The 18,328-nt window shown below is 51.8% G+C and overlaps 1 protein-coding gene across 1 annotated transcript in view; it reads right to left on the minus strand.

The window, feature by feature from the left end:
• Nucleotides 1-16,867, minus strand: part of pdgfrb (platelet-derived growth factor receptor, beta polypeptide) — a 131,290-nt gene extending 114,423 nt beyond the window's left edge. Inside the window, exon 1 of the mRNA XM_070877987.1 lies at nucleotides 16,410-16,867. The gene's annotated coding sequence lies outside the window, so the exon portion shown is untranslated. The remainder of the gene's footprint in view (nucleotides 1-16,409) is intronic.
• Nucleotides 16,868-18,328: the final 1,461 nt, after the last annotated feature.

Raw genomic sequence — 18,328 nt, forward strand, 5'->3', positions numbered from 1 at the left:
CACTGTGTGTGTGGGGGAATCACAGACACAGACCCCATCCCATCACTGTGTGTGTGGGGGAATCACAGACACAGACCCCCGTCCCATCACTGTGTGTGTGGGGGGAATCACAGACACAGACCCCCGTCCCATCTCTGTGTGTGGGGGAATCACAGACACAGACCCTCGTCCCATCACTGTGTGTGTGTGGGTGAATCACAGACACAGACCCCCGTCCCATCACTGTGTGTGTGTGTGAGGGGGAATCACAGACACAGACCCCCGTCCCATCACTGTGTGTGTGGGGGAATCACAGACACAGACCCCCGTCCCATCACTGTGTGTGTGTGGGTGAATCACAGACACAGACCCCCGTCCCATCACTGTGTGTGTGTGTGAGGGGGAATCACAGACACAGACCCCCGTCCCATCACTGTGTGTGTGGGGGAATCACAGACACAGACCCCCGTCCCATCACTGTGTGTGTGGGGGAATCACAGACACAGACCCCCGTCCCATCACCGTGCGTGTGGGGGAATCACAGACACAGACCCCCGTCCCATCACCGTGTGTGTGGGGGAATCACAGACACAGACCCCCGTCCCATCACCGTGCGTGTGGGGGAATCACAGACACAGACCCCCGTCCCATCACTGTGTGTGTGGGGGGAATCACAGACACAGACCCCCGTCCCATCACTGTGTGTGTGGGGGGAATCACAGACACAGACCCCCGTCCCATCACTGTGTGTGTGGGCGGAATCACAGACACAGACCCCCGTCCCATCACCGTGTGTGTGGGGGGAATCACAGACACAGACCCCCGTCCCATCACTGTGTTTGTGGGGGAATCACAGACACAGACCCCCGTCCCATCACTGTGTGTGGGGGGGAATCACAGACACAGACCCCCGTCCCATCACTGTGTGTGTGGGGGGAATCACAGACACAGACCCCCGTCCCATCACTGTGTGTGTGGGGGAATCACAGACACAGGCCCCCGTCCCATCACTGTGTGTGTGGGGGAATCGCAAACACAGACCCCCGTCCCATCACTGTGTGTGTGGGGGGAATCACAGACACAGACCCCCGTCCCATCACTGTGTGTGTGGGGGGAATCACAGACACAGACCCCCGTCCCATCACCGTGTGTGTGGGGGGAATCACAGACACAGACCCCCGTCCCATCACTGTGTTTGTGGGGGAATCACAGACACAGACCCCCGTCCCATCACTGTGTGTGGGGGGGAATCACAGACACAGACCCCCGTCCCATCACTGTGTGTGTGGGGGAATCACAGACACAGACCCCCGTCCCATCACCGTGTGTGTGGGGGAATCACAGACACAGACCCCCGTCCCATCACCGTGTGTGTGGGGGAATCACAGACACAGACCCCCGTCCCATCACCGTGTGTGTGGGGGGAATCACAGACACAGACCCCCGTCCCATCACTGTATGTTTGGGGGGGCGGGGGGGGAATCACAGACACAGACCCCCGTCCCATCACTGTGTGTTTGGGGGGAATCACAGACACAGACCCCCGTCCCATCACTATGTGTGTGGGGGGAATCACAGACACAGACCCCCGTCCCATCACTGTGTGTGTGGGGGGAATCACAGACACAGACCCCCGTCCCATCACTGTGTGTGTGGGGGGGGCGGGGGGGGAATCACAGACACAGACCCCCATCCCATCAGGGGGGTGGGAACCCTAGCCAGGGCTCAGGGTTGGCATGTAGTGGACTGACCATCACCAGCCACACGTACATGAGGAGCAGGAACCCTCCCGATCTCACAGCACCTGGCGACTGCAGTCAGGAGAAGTGGGGAAGATAAGATTGAAAAAGTACAAAGAAGGAAAGATGATAATCACAGAATGGAGACGGTGAGAGAGGGGAAAGCGAAACAAGTGAACAATTCCTCTCTCACATATCATCCCAGCTGATAGTTGGAGAGACAGATTGCGACCTTGTGCTGAAGAGAAACAGCGAACGTTCAATTGCTGTACAATGCAACGGGTCTGAAATCGTTCTCATTTCGCCCTCGACAGAAAACAGCAAAATTACAGAGAGACACAACAAAAATATATACAAGGACAGAGAATTATATAGAATGGGCAGCACAGAACAGGCCATTCAGCCCAACTGGGAGGGGCAGTACTGAGGGATTGCTGCACTGTCAGAGGGTCAGTACTGAGGGAGCGCTGCACTGTCGGAGGGTCAGTACTGAGGGAGCGCTATACTGTCGGAGGGGCAGTACTGAGGGAGTGCTGCACTGTCAGAGGGTCAGTACTGAGGGAGCGCTGCACTGTCGGAGGGTCAGTACTGAGGGAACGCTGCACTGTCGGAGGGTCAGTACTGAGGGAGCGCTATACTGTCGGAGGGGCAGTACTGAGGGAGTGCTGCACTGTCAGAGGGACAGTACTGAGGGAGTGCTGCACTGTTGGAGGGACAGTACTGAGGGAGCGCTGCACTGTCGGAGGGTCAGTACTGAGGGAGCGCTAAACTGTCGGAGGGGCAGTACTGAGGGAGTGCTGCACTGTCGGAGGGGCAGTATTGAGGGAGTGCTGCACTGTCAGAGGGACAGTACTGAGGGAGTGCTGCACTGTTGGAGGGACAGTACTGAGGGAGCGCTGCACTGTCGGAGGGTCAGTACTGAGGGAGCGCTAAACTGTCGGAGGGGCAGTACTGAGGGAGTGCTGCACTGTCGGAGGGGCAGTACTGAGGGAGCGCTGCACTGTCGGAGGAGCAGTACTGAAGTAGTGCTGCACTGTTGGAGGGCCAGTACTGAGGGAGTGTTGCAATGTCGGAGGGGCAGTACTGAGGGAGTGCTGCACTGTCAGAGGGACAGTACTGAGGGAGTGCTGCACTGTCGGAGGGACAGTACTGAGGGAGCGTTGTACTGTCGGAGGGATAGTACTGAGGGAGCGCTATACTGTCGGAGGGGCAGTACTGAGGGAGCGCTGCACTGTCGGAGGGTCAGTACTGAGGGAGCGCTATACTGTCGGAGGGGCAGTACTGAGGGAGTGCTGCACTGTCGGAGCGGCAGTACTGAGGGAGCTTTGTACTGTCGGAGGGATAGTACTGAGGGAGCGCTATACTGTCGGAGGGGCAGTACTGAGGGAGTGCTGCACTGTCGGAGGGACAGTACTGAGGGAGTGCTGCACTGTCGGAGGAGCAGTACTGAGGGAGCGCCGCACTGTCGGAGGGGCAGTACTGAGGGAGTACTGTACTGTCAGAGGGGCAGTACTGAGGAGCGCTATACTGTCGGAGAGGCAGTACTGAGGAAGTGCTGCACTGTCGGAGGGGCAGTACTGAGGGAGTACTGTACTGTCGGAGGGGCAGTACTGAGGGAGTACTGTACTGTCAGAGGGGCAGTACTGAGGGAGTGCCGCACTGTCGGAGGGGCAGTACTGAGGGAGTACTGTACTGTCGGAGGGGCAGTACTGAGGGAGTACTGTACTGTCGGAGGGGCAGTACTGAGGGAGTGCTGCACTGTCAGAGGTGCCGTCTTTCGGATGAGGCATTAAACCTCTGAAGTGGACGAAAAAGATCCCATGGCCATTATTTTGAAGAAGAGCAGGGGCGTTATCCCCACTGTCCTAGGGTCAATATTTATCCCTCAATCTACATCACTTAAACTGATTATCTGATGATTATCACATTGCTGTTTGTGGGAGCTTGCTGTGCTCAAATTGGCTGCTGCATTTCAACAGTGACTGGACTCCAAAAGTACTTCATTGGCTGTAAAGCGCTTTGGGCGTCCGGTGGTCGTGAAAGATTTCCGATTCCCGGAGACTACGGAGCAATCCTGGAGAGATGTCAGGGCCCGACTCCCTTCCTCTCCTTCTCATCCGTGGCCTTTCACCCATCTGGCAGCGAAGGCTGAATCGGAACTCTCGTTCTGAAACTGATCCCCCACAACATTCCCAACCATCGCAGCGCAGTCCCAGGGCCAGAGACAATGTCTGCTCACACCAGGGACTACCTGGGTCCCGGGAACCTTGTCCAGTGTCAAACGGCGGGGAAATCAAAATATGTCCTGGGACTCCCAGCGAGCTTGCAAGGATTTGCTTTATCAATCAGTGGACTGTGCCAGCACGAAGTTTAGTGCTCTCCGTGTTATCGGAGGGAGAGAGGCATTGAAGGTTACACTGATAGGCTGAGATGAAGTTGAATCAGCGAATCTTACCGCACAGAAGGAGGCCATTCGGCCCATCCTGCCTGTGCCACCTCTGTGAACGAGCGATCCAATCAGTCCCACTCCCCATAACCCTGTAAATCCCTGCTCTTCAGCTACATGTCCTGTTGCCTTTTGAAAGTTCCTACAGAATCTGATTCCCTTTCAGGCACTGCGTTCCAGATCGCAGCAACCCTCTGTGCGAAGACGTTGCTCCTCATCTCCTCTCTAGTTCTTTTGCTAGTTATTTTAAATCTATGACCGCTGGCTACCGACCCATTTGCCGGAGGAAACTGTTTCTCCCTGCTCATAAACACCGCTGTGGAGCGGTTGGGCTGAATGGCCAATTTCTCTGCTGGACACGCGATGTAATGTGATGCATCGGACAGTCAGGAGGTGTGGCACAGAACACAGGTCAGTTACAGATTTTATAATCAGCTCCAGAGAATGTCGGAATACCAATGGTCCCCGGGGAGGAAACCCATTGCAGCTCCAGCTCCAGCTCTCTCTCTCTCTCTGATATATCCATGTCAGATTCCACTGGTATAATCATTGTATATATAAACAAAGCAGGCAAGCGAGTCTAGTCAACTTCCTGTGTGTGTGAGAGTGTGTGAGAGTGAGTGAGTGAGTGTGAGTGTGTGTGAGTGAGTTTGAGTATGTGTGTGTGTGAGTGTGTGAGTGAGTATGAGTGTGTGTGAGCGAGTTTGAGTATGTGTGTGTGAGAGTGTGTGAGTGAGTATGAGTGTGTGTGAGTGAGTTTGAGTATGTGTATGTGTGAGTGTGTGTGTGTGAGAGTGTGTGAGTGAGTATGAGTGTGTGTGAGTGAGTTTGAGTATGTGTGTGTGTGTGAGTGAGTTTGAGTATGTGTGTGTGTGAGTGTGTGTGAGAGTATGTGAGTGAGTATGAGTGTGTGAGTGAGTTTGAGTATGTGTGTGTGTGTGTGAGTATGAGTATGTGTGTGTGTGTGTGAGTATGAGTGTGTGTGAGTGAGTTTGAGTATGAGTGTGTGTGAGTATGAGTGTGCGTGAGTGAGTTTGAGTATGTGTGTGTGTGAGCAGGTGTGAGTATGTGTGTGTGTGAGAGTGAGTGTGTGTGAGTGAGTTTGAGTGTGTGTGAGTATGAGTGTGTGTGAATGAGTTTGAGTGTGTGTGAGTGAGTGTGAGTGAGTTTGAGTATGTGTGTGTGTGTGAGTGTGTGAGTGAGTGTGAGTGTGTGTGAGTGAGTTTGAGTATGTGTGTGTGTGTGAGCGTGTGTGTGTGAGTGTGAGAGTGAGTGTAAGTGTGAGAGTGTGCATGTGTGTCTGTGCGTGTGTCTGTCTCTCTGTCTGTGTCTCTCTCTGTATATGTATATGAGTGTGTGTGAGTGTGTGCGTGAGAGTATGTGTGTGTGTGACTGTGAGTGTGTGTGTCTCTCTCTGCCTGTGTGAGTGTGTGCGCAGTGAGGACAGGCTGGTGGGGAACCTTTGTCTTAAGGATGTTTAACATAAGGCCCATGCTTTCGTACGCCTCGGTAAATACGCCAACCATGTCCTGGAGTTCAGCCTCTGTATGTGCGCAGACGCAGGACAGAGTCTGTGGCTCTCGTATTGGACTGTTCAGTCACCAAAGAACTCACTTCAGGAGTGGAAGCAAGTCTTCCTCGATTCCGAGGGACTGCCTATGATGATGAGTGTGTGTGTGTGTGTGTGTGTCTGTGTGTGTGTGTGTCTGTGTGTCTCTCTGTCAGTGTGTTTCTCCATTTAAATTATAATTTGCTTTTCTATTACTTCTGCCAAAGTGGATAACCTCACATTTTCCCACATTATACTCCATCTGCCAAATTTTTGCCCACTCACTTAGCCTATCTATATCCCTTTGCAGATTTTTGTGTCCTCCTCACAATTTGCTTTCCCATCTTTGTATCATCAGCAATCTTGGCTACATTACAAGTCATTAATATAAATTGCAAATAGTTGAGGCCCCAGCACCGATCCCTGTGGCACCCCACTAGTTACTGTTTGCCAACCGGAAAATGACCCGTTTGTCTTGTTTTCTGTTAGTTAGCCAATCCTCTATCCATGCTAATATATTACCCCCAACCTTGTGAAATTTTATCTTGTGCAGTAACCTTTTATGTGGCACCTTATCGAATGCCTTCTGGAAATCTAAATACACCACATCCACTGGTTCCCCCTTATCCACCCTGTTCATTACATCCTCAAAGAACTCCAGCAAGTTTGTCAAACATGATTTCCTTTTCATAAAACCATGCTGACTCTGCTTGATTGAATTATGCTTTTTCCAAATGTCCTGCTACTGCTTCCTTAATAATGGACTCCAGCATTTTCCCAATGGCAGATGTTAGGCGAACTGGTCTATAGTTTTCTGCTTTTTGTCTGCCTTCTTTTTTAAATAGAGGCGTTACATTTGCGGTTTTCCAATCTGCTGGGACCTCCCCAGAATCCAGGAAATTTTGGTAGATTACAACTAATGCATCCATTATCTCTGCAGCCACTTCTTTTAAAACCCTGGGATGCAGGCCATCTGGTCCAGGGGACTTGTCCGCCTTTAGTCCCGTTATTTTACCAAGTACTACTTCATTAGTGATAGTGATTGTATTTAGTTCCTCCCTCCCCTCGATTATCTGCTATTGGTCAAAGAGGTAGGTTTAAGAAGTGTCTTAAAACAGGAACAAGAGGTAGAGAGGTTTAGGGAGGGAGCTTACAGCCTTGGCAGCTGAAGGCACGGCCGCCAATGGTGGAGGGGTTAACATTGTGGATGAGCAAGAGGCCAGAATTGGAGGAGGGAAGATGGTTGTGGGGCTGGAGGAAGTTACAGTGATAGGGAGGAGCGAGGCCATGGAGGGATTTGAACACATCATTTTCTCAGTGGGCAAACCCTCGTCTCTGAGTCAGAAGGTTGTGGGTTCAAGTCCCACTCCAGGAACTTGAGCACATAAATCTGGCCAGACACTCCCAGTGCAGTGCTGAGGGAGCGCTGCCCTGTCAGAGGTACCGTCTTTTGGATGAGTACTGAGGGAACGGCACTCTATTAGAGGGGCAGTACTGAGGGAGTGCCGCACCCTGAGCGGCAGTACTGAGGGAGTGCCACACTGTCGGAGGGGCAGTACTGAGGGAGTGCTGCTCTGTCGGAGGGGCAGTACTGAGGGAGTGCCGCACCCTGAGCGGCAGTACTGAGGGAGTGCCGCACTGTCGGAGGGGCAGTACTGAGGGAGTGCTGCTCTGTCGGAGGGGCAGTACTGAGGGAGTGCTGCACTGTTGGAGGGGCAGTACTGAGGGAGCGCCGCACTGTCGAAGGTGCCACCTTTCAGATGAGACGTTAAACCGAGGCCCCGTCTGCTCTCTCTGGTCCACGTAAAAGATCCCATGGCACTACTTCAAAGAAGAGCAGGGGAGCTCTCCCCAGTGTCCTGGGGTCAATATTTATCCTTCAATCAACATAACAAAAACACAGATAATGTGGTCATTATCACATTGTTGTGTGTGGGAGCTTGCTGTGCGCAAATTGGCTGCTGCGTTTCCTACATTGCAACACTTCAAAAGTGCTTCATTGGCTATGAAGTATTTTGGGACGTCCTGAGGTTATGAAAGGCGCTATATAAATGCAAGTCTTTATTTTGAACGATAGGGGAGTCGAGGGTTATGGGGAGCGGGCGGGGAAATGGAGTTGAGGCCAGGATCAAATCAGCCACGATCTTATTGAATGGCGGAGCAGGCTCGAGGGGCCGAATGGCCGACTCCTGCTCCTATTTCTTATGTTCTTGTGTTTCTCTCTCTCTCTCTCTCTCTCTCTGCTCCTACGTGCTCCTTTGCCATGACCTAGTTGAATCTCTGCAGCTTGTGGGCTGTTTTGGTAACGTTGTTCTCTGTGATCACAACCAGATTGGGAAAGAAATTTCACGTCCAAAAAATAGCGACAACTCGTAGAAACAAAACCAGGAACAGAGAGAAAAGAATTAACTGTCTGCCTGGACAGAAATTAATCCAGCCAGCATGATTCGATAGACAACAACTCTGTGCTAACTTGATGTTGGTGACATAAGTCAGTAGCTGAGGAAAATCGGACATGTGAGGAAAAGCGAACACTTTCCAAGGCAGTGCCGCCTCTCCAATTTTCTTAATGTGAGAATTGTTAGGGACTGGCGCTGCCCATTAGTATGGCAGCTGTGGCTCAGTGGGCAGCACTCTCGCCTCTAAGTCAGAAGGTCGTAGGTTCAAGTCCCACTCCAGAGTGCCGCTTTTAATTGCCCCGCGTAAACTCTGCCGGCAATTGGGGAGGGTGGTTAAAATGGTTAGCAAATGGGGTTTTTGCATGTTCCCCTTACTTCCTTCACCAGGGAACCGTTTTCACAAGTTCCCAGCGGAGGACTGAGCCACGGCCTGCCACCGCCATCTGAAAGACGGCACCTCCGACAGTGCAGCACTCCCTCAGTACTGTCCCTCCGACAGTGCAGCACTCTCTCAGTACTGCCCCTCCGACAGTGCAGCACTCCCTCAGTACTGCCCCTCCGACAGTGCAGCACTCTCTCAGTACTGCCCCTCCGACAGTGCAGCACTCCCTCAGTACTGCCCCTCCGACAGTGCAGCACTCTCTCAGTACTGCCCCTCCGACAGTGCAGCACTCCCTCAGTACTGCCCCTCCGACAGTGCAGCACTCTCTCAGTACTGCCCCTTCGACAGTGCAGCACTCCCTCAGCACTGCCCCTCCGACAGTGCAGCACTCCCTCAGTACTGCCCCTCCGACAGTGCAGCACTCTCTCAGTACTGCCCCTCCGACAGTGCAGCACTCCCTCAGTACTGCCCCTCCGACAGTGCAGCACTCTCTCAGTACTGCCCCTCCGACAGTGCAGCACTCCCTCAGTACTGCCCCACCGACAGTGCAGCACTCTCTCAGTACTGCCCCTTCGACAGTGCAGCACTCCCTCAGAACTGCCCCTCCGACAGTGCAGCACTCCCTCAGTACTGCCCCTCCGACAGTGCAGCGCTCCCTCAGCACTGCCCCTTCGACAGTGCAGCGCTCCCTCAGTACTGCCCCTCCAACATTGCGGCACTTCTTCAGTACTGCCCCTCCGATAGTGCAGCACTCCCTCAGTACTGCCCCTCCGACAGTGCAGCACTCCCTCAGTACTGCCCCTCCGACAGTGCAGCACTCCCTCAGTACTGCCCCTCCGACAGTGCAGCACTCTCTCAGCACTGCCCCTCCGACAGTGCAGCACTCCCTCAGTACTGCCCCTCCGACAGTGCAGCGCTCCCTCAGCACTGCCCCTTCGACAGTGCAGCGCTCCCGCAGTACTGCCCCTCCGACAGTGCAGCACTCTCTCAATACTGCCCCTCCGACGGTGCAGCACTCCCTCAGTACTGCCCCTCTGACAGTGCAGCGCTCCCTCAGTACTGCCCCTCCGACAGTGCAGCACTCCCTCAGTACTGCCCCTCCAACATTGTGGCACTTCTTCAGTACTGCCCCTCCGACAGTGCAGCGCTGCCTCAGCACTGCCCCTCCGACAGTGCAGCACTCCCTCAGTACTGCCCCTCCAACATTGCGGCACTCCCTCAGCACTGCCCGTCCGACAGTGCGGTGCTCCTTCAGTACTGACCCTCCGACAGTGCGGCACTGCCCCTCCGACAGTGCGGTGCTCCTTCAGTACTGCCCCTCCGACAGTGCGGCACTGCCTCTCCGACAGTGTGGCATTCCCTCAGTACTGCCCCTCTGACAGTGCGGGACTCCCTCAGTACTGCACTGTGAGTGTCAGCCTATATTATGTGCTCAAGTGTCCAGAGTGGGACTTGAAGCCATAATCTTCTGACGCAGACGCAATGTGCTATCACTCAGATTGGCTAAGTCATCACAGACGGGAGCTACCAGCTGGGACCACAAATGCTTCAGTCGGTTAGTAATACTCCAGAAGGTTCCATTACTCATTGGTCCAACAGGCCACAGAATCATCGAATGATACAGCACTGGAGGACATTCGGCCCATCCTGTCTGTGCCGGCTCTGTGACAGAGCGATCCAGTTAATCCCACTCCCCCCTGCTCTTTCCCCATAGCCCTGCAAATATTTAATTTCAAGTATTTATCCCATTCCCTTTTGAAAGTTACTATTGAATCTGCTCCCACCGCCCTTTCAGGCAGCGCGTTCCCGATCATAACAACTCGCTGCGTAAAAAAATATTTCTTCACCCAGAGGGGGTGGGGGTCTGGAACTCACTGCCTGAAAGGGTGGTAGAGGCAGAAACCGTCAACCCCATTTAAACAGTACTTGGATGTGCACCTGAAGTGCCGTAACCTACAGGGCTACGGACCGAGAGCTGGAGAGTGGGATTAGGCCCGGTAGCTCTTTGTTGGCCAGATAATCTGTTGATTGGGGAATAAATATTGACCAGGATACCAAGGAAAACTCTCCTGTTCTGCTTCAAAATAGTGCTGTGGGATCTTTTACATCCACATGAGAGAGCAGACAGGGTCTCGGTTTAACATCTCATCCGAAAGACGGCACATCCGACAGTGCAGCACTCCCTCAGTACTGCCCCTCCGACAGTGCGGCACTCCCTCAGTACTGCCCCTCCGACAGTGCGGCACTCCCTCAGTACTGCCCCTCCGACAGTGCGGCACTCCCTCAGCAGTGCCCCTCCGACAGTGCGGCACTCCCTCAGTACTGCCCCTCCGACAGTGCGGCACTCCCTCAGTACTGCCCCTCCGACAGTGCGGCACTCCCTCAGTACTGCCCCTCCGACAGTGCGGCACTCCCTCAGTACTGCCCCTCCGACAGTGCGGCACTCCCTCAGTACTGCCCCTCCGACAGTGCGGCACTCCCTCAGTAATGCCCCTCCGACAGTGCGGCACTCCCTCAGTACTGCCCCTCCGACAGTGCGGCACTCCCTCAGTACTGCCCCTCCGACAGTGCAGCACTCCCTCAGCAGTGCCCCTCCGACAGTGCGGCACTCCCTTAGTACTGCCCCTCCGACAGTGCGGCACTCCCTCAGTACTGCCCCTCCGACAGTGCGGCACTCCCTCAGTACTGCCCCTCCGACAGTGCAGCACTCCCTCAGCAGTGCCCCTCCGACAGTGCGGCACTCCCTTAGTACTGCCCCTCCGACAGTGCGGCACTCCCTCAGTACTGCCCCTCTGACAGTGCGGCACTCCCTCAGCAGTGCACTGGAATGTCAGCCTGGATTTATTTTTTGCTCAAGTCTCTGGAGTGGGACTTGAACCCACAACCTTCTGACCCAGAGGCAAGTGTGCTACCCACTGAGCCATGCCTGACATATTCGACACTCCTTAAAACCTACCTCTTTGACCAAGCTTTTGGTCACCTTCCCTAATATCTCCTTATGTGGCTCGGTGTCAAATGTTGTTTGATAACGCTACTGTGAAGCACCTTGGGACATTTTATTATGTTAAAGGCGCTATATAAATACAAATTGATGTTAATGTATTTGTATGAAGAGACTACCTCATCCTAAATAAAAGGGCAAATTCTTTTTCCAATAAGTTAGTGAGCCAACGCAGCCTTCGCCTGCCTGCAGAAAAGAGTGTTTGAAGACCAGGCCCTCAAATCTGCCACCAAGCTCATGGTCTACAGGGCTGTAGTAATACTCGCCCTCCTGTATGGATCAGAGACGTGGACCATGTACAGTAGACACCTCAAGTCGCTGGAGAAATACCACCAACGATGTCTCCGCAAGATCTTACAAATCCCCTGGGAGGACAGACGCACCAACGTTAGCGTCCTCGACCAGGCCAACATCCCCAGCACTGAAGCATTGACCACACTTGATCTGCTCCGCTGGGCGGGCCAAATTGTCCGCATGCCAGACACGAGACTCCCAAAGCAAGAGCTCTACTCGGAACTCCTTCACAGCAACCGAGCCAAAGGTGGGCAGAGGAAACGTTATAGGGACACTCTCAAAGCCTCCCTGATAAAGTGCAACATCCCCACCGACACCTGGGGGTCCCTGGCCAAAGACCGCTCTAAGTGAAGGAAGTGCATCCGGGAGGGCGCTGAGCACCTCGAGTCTCATCGCCGAGAGCATGCAGAAACCAAGCGCAGGCAGCGGAAGGAGCGTGCGGCAAACCAGTCCCACCCACCCCTTCCCTCAACCTGTGACAGGGACTGTGGTTCCCGTATTGGACTGTTCAGTCACTTGAGAACTCATTTTTAGAGTGGGAGCAAGTCTTTCTCGATTCCGAGGGACTGCCTATGATGATGATGAGTTAGAGGCTTACATGATGCTCACTGTCATAAGGCTGACAGCCAACTTACGTGCAAGAAGTCTGAAGGTTATCTGATTTTTATTGTGCAAACATGTTCCTTGGAAAAATTGATCTCGGTTATTGCATAGAATCTTCAGCACAGAAACAGGTCATTTAGCCTAACTGGTCTGTGCCACTGTATACAATCCACACGAGCCTTTTCTCACCCAGCCCCTGCTACCCGCAACCCCTCCATTCCCTGCTCCCTCATGTATGCTTCAAGCCATAAATATAAGATGGCCACGATACTAAACCAGTGAGCAATTCTGGTGAATCTCATTTATGGAAGGATACACTTGCATTGGAGGCAGTTCAAAGAAGGTTCACTCGGTTGATTCCTGAGATGAGGGGGGTTGTCTTATGAAGAAAGGTTGAGCAGATTGAGCCTGTACTCATTGGGGTTTAGAAGTATGAGAGGTGATCTTATTGAAACATATAAGATTCTCAGGGGGCTTGACAGGGTAGATGCAGAGAGGATGTTTCCCCTCGTGGGGGAATCTAGAACTAGGGGGCATAGTTTCAGAATAAGGGGCCACCCATTTAAAATGAAGATGAGGAGGAATTTCTTCTCTCAGAGGGTTGTAAATCTGTGGAATTCTCTGTCCCAGAGAGCTGTGGAGGCTGAGTCATTGAATATATTTAAGGTGGAGATAGACAGATATTTGAGCGATAAGGGAGTGAAGGGTTATGGGGAGCGGGCAGGGAAGTGGAGCTGAGTCCATGATCAGATCAGCCATGATCTTATTGAATGGCGGAGCAGGCTCGAGGGGCCGAATGGCCGACTCCTGCTCCTATTTCATACGTTCTTATGTTCATATCTTTTTTTACCCAGAGAGTGGTGAGAATGTGGAACTCATTGAGGCGAATAGTATCGATGCATTTGAGGGGCAGCTGGATAAGCACATGAGGGAGCGAGGAATGGAGGGAAATGGTGAGAGGGTGAGATGGAGAGAGGTGGGAGGAGACTCGAGAGGAACATAAACACTAACATGGCCTGTTTCTGTGCTGTAAAATTCTATGTAATTCTGAGCCTCCCTGAGATGCATCAATTCTCACGGCTTCAAACATTCCATGTGGCAGAGAGTTCCACATCCTCTTGCATTTATACATCCAAAAACAACTTGCATTTATATAGCACCTTTAATGTAGTAAATGTTAATGTTTAAGTGTCAGCTGTGGCTCGGTGGGTAGCATTCAGAGTCAGAAAGTAGTGGGTTCAAGTCCCACCCCAGAGACTTGAGCAGTGCTGAGGGAGTGCCGCACTGTCAGAGGGGCAGTACTGAGGGAGTACTGCACTGTCGGAGGGGCAGTACTGAGGTAGTGCTGCACTGTCGGAGGGGCAGTACTGAGGGAGCGCCGCACTGTCGGAGGGGCAGTACTGAGGGAATGCCGCACTGTCGGAGGGGCAGTACTGAGGGAGTGCCGCACTGTCGGAGGGGCAGTACTGAGGGAGTGCTGCACTGTCAGAGAGGCAGTACTGAGGGAGTGCCGCACTGTCGGAGGGGCAGTACTGAGGGAGCGCCGCACTGTCGGAGGGGCAGTACTGAGGGAGCGCCGAACTGTCGGAGGGGCAGTACTGAGGGAGTGCCGCACTGTCGGAGGGGCAGTACTGAGGAAGCGTAGCACTGTCGGAGAGGCAGTACTGAGGGAGTGCCTCACTGTCGGAGGGGCAGTACTGAGAGAGTGCTGCGCTGTCGGAGGGGCAGTACTGAGGGAGTGCTGCGCTGTCGGAGGGGCAGTACTGGGGGAGTGCTGCGCTGTCGGAGGGGCAGTACTGAGGGAGTGCTGCGCTGTCGGAGGGGCAGTACTGAGGGAGTGCTGCGCTGTCGGAGGGGCAGTACTGGGGGAGTGCTGCGCTGTCGGAGGGGCAGTACTGGGGGAGTGCTGCGCTGTCGGAGGTGCAGTCTTTCAGATGTGATGTTAAACGTCTGCTCTCTCAAGTGGACAGAAACGATCCCATGACACTATTTTGAAGAAGAGCAGGGGAGTTATCCCCAGTGTCCTGGGGCCAATATTTATCCCTCAATCAACATAACAAAAAAACTGATTATCTGGTTATTATCACATTGCTGTTTGTGGGAGCTTGCTGTGCACAAGATGGCTGCCGCATTTCCCACATTACAACAGTGACTACACTCCAAACATACTTCATTGGTTCTAACACGTTTGAGACATCCGGTGGTCGTGAAAGGCGCTATATAAATCCAATTCTTTCTTTTTTAAAAACGTCCGAAGGCGCTTCGCAGGAACGTTATCAAACAAAATTTGACACCGAGAGGAGATATTCGGGCATGTGACCAAAAGCTTGGTCAAAGAGGTGGGTTTTAAGGACAGTCGGTGGAACATAAGAGACCTCCTTGTCCTGGACCTGTCGGTGCCCGTTTTATAGTTATGCCGCTCGGTGGAGTTTACTCCACTCAACGCGAGGGATATCGGCAAAATTCAGGTCTGTACATCTCAGCGATCTTGGAGATTCAACACTGTCATCTCCCCATCAGCAGGAGGGGCAGTGAGGTTGTCCAGATCGAAAGCTGGGAGTCGCTGGCCCAAAAAAATCCACTTCATTCTGCAGCAGCCCTTCATTGACCATTTGCAACTCATCGCTCTGGAACTGGTCCAACGTGTGACTGCCCAACTCCAGGAATAAACTCCAGAGGGACATTTAGATCCTGACGAACACAAGCCAATCCCGTGACAAGTTCTTAACTCACACAGCACCAGACTCATTAAAAACTCCCTTTTCCTGTTTCGAAGACAGACAAACTCCCCCCTCTGTCAGCAAACTCATCGTGAAGATCTAGAGGCTGAAGATGACAGTTTGCAGAAGAATGTATCTGATTAATGCCATCATGTGAATCAGTTCTAAAAAATATACTATTAAAAATAACCACACACACAAAAGGAAATTCATCCCTTTTGACACTGCACGACTGCTGTGTCACATAATCTTACCGCACAGAAGGAGACCATTCGGCCCATCGTGTCCATGCCGGTTCTAATTAGTCCCACTCACCCTCCTCTTTCCCTATAGCTCCGCAAAATGCTTCCCTTTTTCAAGTATTGATCCAATTCCCCTTTTTGAAAGTTACTACTGAATCTGCTCCCACCAACCTTTCAGGCAGCGCGTTCCAGATCATAGAAACATAGAAAAATAGAAAATAGGTGCAGGAGTAGGCCATTCGGCCCTTCGAGCCTGCACCGCCATTCAATATGATCATGGCTGAACATTCCCTCAGTACCCCATTCCTGCTTTCTCTCCATATCCCTTGACCCCTTTAGCCGTAAGGGCCACATCTAACTCCCTTTTGAATATATCTAACGAACTGGCCCCAACAACTCTCTGCGGTAGAGAATTCCACAGGTTCACCACAGTCTGAGTGAAGAAGTTTCTCCTCATCTCGGTCCTAAATCCTTATCCTTAGACTGTGACCCCTGGTTCTGGACTTCCCCAACATCGGGAACATTCTTCCTGCATCTAACCAGTCCAGTCCTGTCAGAATTTTATATGTTTCTATGAGATCCCCTCTCATTCTTCTAAACTCCATTGAATACAAGCCCAGTCGATCCAGTCTCTCCTCATATGTCAGTCCTGCCATCCCGGGAATCAGTCTGGTGAACCTTCAATAGCAAGAACGTCCTTCCTCAGATTAGGAGACCAAAACTGTACACATCATCTCTTAAAATAAAAAATCTCATCCTACCCCCTTTCTCTTTTTATTACCAATTATATTAAACATTTAGTTATCGGGATAATTGTGAGAAAGTCCAGCTGAAGGCTGTCACACCAGCAGCGGAGATCTCCAGAACCAGCCCCCACAAAGGGTTAAGGGTAAAGACCAGGAGGAAATTGAAAATTAAAGAAGCTTGAATTGAGATTCTTAGCGTCTATTTCCATTCCCTCTAAAAAAAAACCTCTGTGGAATAAGCCAGCAGCTTACTCTCGAGATCTGTCGCACTCGAGCCGAGCACAAAGTATAGTTCAGACTCAATCTCACCTGGAAACCCAACGCTGAAGATTTTCTTCTTGGGGTGGAGGGCGAAGAGATTTTCTTACATGGACGAGGTTGTGAATCGCAGGGCTGCAAGTTCCTCAACTCACGGCGCCGACTGTGGAGTCTGCTGGAGGTTTGGCAAGGGAGGGGGAAAGAGAGAGAGAGAGAGAGAAAAAAGTTTCTGAAAAGTTTTTCAAAAGTCCGGGCAAACTCTGCGGAGGGAGCAGAGACTCCAAACAACAACAGTAACCCTCTCTATCTGCTCAGCTGAGCGTGTTGTAAAAATCAGAGAGAGAGAGAAAGTCCAGGAACTTGATGGAAAAAAAACCCCTAACTCCTGAATATTGGAGGAGGATTGTGTGTGACTGGAACCTCCCCTCCTGATCTCAGCTCTCCCGTTCTGGCCGCTTGCCCAGTTTTTTTTCTTCCCAACATTTTTTTTGTGTATGTGTGTGTGTGTGTGTCTGTGTATGTGTGTGTTTGTGGGGGGTGGATTTAGAAAGGATGTTGGGAGAACAGCTGATCCACGCCAAAAGCTGACTCACAAGCACTGAATCGATATCAAACCTTCTCGGCCAGGTCCCAGTGTCTCTTTCGTGTTATACAAAACTGGCGTTCCCTCTTCAAAGTGCAGTTGGGTTTTTTTTTTAACACAAGATGTCGAGATGAGGCCCATTGTTAATGTTAAAGAAAGAAACTGAAATCATAAATTGAAACACACAGCCCCTGGTTAGAGAGACTGACACATACAGGGTTACATATGGAAATGATTAGGGACTGTGGTTAGGTTGTAAATTCCTAGTCTACCCTGATTTTAACCATCCATCATTAAGGAATGTCATCTTATGTCTAATTCCCTCTTAACTATTCAGGAAGTCAAAACCTAATTTGACTTTAATTCTAATTATTTGAAATGTTATTCTGCCGGAGATACTTATTTTTCTTTAATGACGAGGATGTACATCTGTTCCTGACTGGCAACATCCAATTCACCCCTTGCATGAACGGAGTTGTCCCCTGATGGGTGTTGTACACGGGGACTCGAGGCTAATTGTAATTGCCAGGCGAAATTCTCCTTGGAGCAGAGAAGGCGAAGAGGAGATTTGACAAGGTGCAAAAGCTAAATACTGCGGATGCTGGAATCTGAAATTAAAAACAGAAAATGCCGGAAATCTCAGCGGGTCGGGCAGCATCCGTGGAGAGAGAAACAGAGTTAATGTTTCGGGTCGATGACCCTTCGTCAGAACTGGCGAATGTTCGAAACGAACAGATTCTAAAGGGGGGGGGAGGGGAGGAAAGATCAAAAGGGAAGGTCTGTGATCAGGTGGAAGACAGGAGAGATTTGAGAGGTGTTTGAAATCATGAAGGATGTGGCTAGTGTAAATAAAGACAATCTGTTCCCAATGGTGGAAGGGTCGATAACCAGAGGGCTCAAATTGAAGGTGACTGGCAAAACGACCAAAGGAAAAACATTTCTACGCAACGAGTGGTTAGGATCTGGAATGCACTGCCTGATAGGGTGTTGGAGGCAGACTCAATCGTAGCCTTCAAAGAGAAATTGGATACATACTTGAGTAAAGATTGTAAGGACATGGGGAATGTTGTGTATCTGTAAAACATGCACTCCCATGTTCTGCCACCAGGGAGCGCATCCCCTGAAGTCCCAAGGGATCCCAGCATCCCTTGGGAGCACTGTATATAAGCCGGCCCCTAAGGCGTGTTCCTCACACTGGAGTGTCTTATTAAAGACTGAGGTCACTGTTACTTTAACCTCCCTGTGCGCAGTCTCATCTGTGTTAGGAACACAATAACTGGCGACGAGTATACGAATCCAACGCAAAGATGCAGCAAACTGTGGGCATCCTGGGGAAGTTTTTGGAGGGTGAGGACTGGGAAGCCTATGTCGAACGGCTAGACCAATA

The sequence above is a fragment of the Pristiophorus japonicus genome, chromosome 4, assembly GCF_044704955.1.
Source record: "Pristiophorus japonicus isolate sPriJap1 chromosome 4, sPriJap1.hap1, whole genome shotgun sequence".
Classification (NCBI taxonomy): Eukaryota; Metazoa; Chordata; class Chondrichthyes; family Pristiophoridae; genus Pristiophorus; species Pristiophorus japonicus.